Source organism: Nilaparvata lugens, chromosome 1 (assembly GCF_014356525.2).
Source record: "Nilaparvata lugens isolate BPH chromosome 1, ASM1435652v1, whole genome shotgun sequence".
NCBI lineage: Eukaryota > Metazoa > Arthropoda > Insecta > Hemiptera > Delphacidae > Nilaparvata > Nilaparvata lugens.
The window spans coordinates 95,055,953-95,057,496 of NC_052504.1; positions in this window are offsets into that span (position 1 = coordinate 95,055,953).

A 1,544-nucleotide genomic window follows, 5' to 3' on the forward strand; every position below is an offset into this window, starting at 1 on the left:
TGTTTCCTAATTTCTAATTTGTGTTCCCTATAGGCTACCCTGTGTGGGGACACTTGAATATATATAATAAAATATTTATATACAAATTTAAATATTATATCATGAAGAACATGATAATTGAATATGGTAGTATATTGAAATAAATCAATATGTCAATTTATAATCATTCTTGCACACATTCACACATGCACACACACACACATACACAAAACTTAAAACTATGTACGGAGTGGCTGCTGTTTTCGTAGTAAGACAAGGAAGACAACGTATTTCGGTCCTCTCGATAATTCGTAGTAGAATAGAGTGCTGGCTTATCTTCGACCTCTATAATTCGTAGTTCTGGCTGTGATGACTCTCTATAATTCGTAGTTTTTGTACCTTCATACATCATGGAAGGGGAAAATTATTACATTTTACTATGCTAACTAATTCTCCAGACATGAGTCATCAAAATTCCAGCATTCCATTTATATTATTCAAATAAGAAGTATGAAAGTCACACATAAGACTATAAGTATATTAAATTTTATGATGATTGTATTGTTATCTGTCTCTGAATTGGAAACTTACTCGAATCTCGTGATATTTTTATCATGAATAATTCAGGTTTAGATAAAAGATCGGCTCTAGCTATCTTGCGATCCTCTATTTTTTTTCAATTACCGTATAGGTGTTTCATGAAGTGACTAATATTTTGTTCGCATTTAATCGTCTGATGGAAACTAGGTACACCTAATTATAGTGATGTCCACGTTATAATGGCAGTGTTTGATTAGCAATGGTATTGCTATCCTTGTCTATCATTCAACAGAGCGGATAGCGCTATCTCTTTCTCACCTTGCTCTGTTGCTAAATCGTCTTTTAACAATGTAGAATTAATGAACAAAATATTTCATCTTAATCCTGAAACTTCATTATGACATTATTGAAAAATATAATTTCTTGCTTAATAAAATACTAGTAGTTCTGTGAACCAGGGGTGCCCACAAGGGGGGGGCATGGCGCAATTTGCGCCATCAACATTTTTGGGGGGGCATGATTTTTTTTTATATTTTATGTCAACATTTTGAATCATGGCTATAAAATCAAGGTATTAAATAGAGATATCCGAATGTAGTTAATTTTAATACTTTTTCCCACCTTTACAATGTTATATTTTGCAAATTGTATCTCAATATAAAGCATAAAAAATACAATTGATAATATATGTTGTATGCAGGAATTTTAGTAATTTTAAGCCTATGAGTTTGAAGGTAAATCTTTGACAAAAATAAATTATAACTTATTCCCTTGCTTAATTTTAATTTTTATGGTCCTGTGTTTGAGTTTCCTTGCTGTAGCAACCTAATTTTCTTAAAAGCACAATGATAAGTTAAATTTCAATGTACATTTTAATCTAATAATTATGTTAATTTCGAAGGCGTTTCATGATGATATTAATGTCTCTGAAATGGGAATGCAATTATCAACAACATCGCAAACTCTAGTGAATTTGACAGAAGAAAAAACTTTCCTTGTCAAAAATTTGCAAAAAATATCAAATG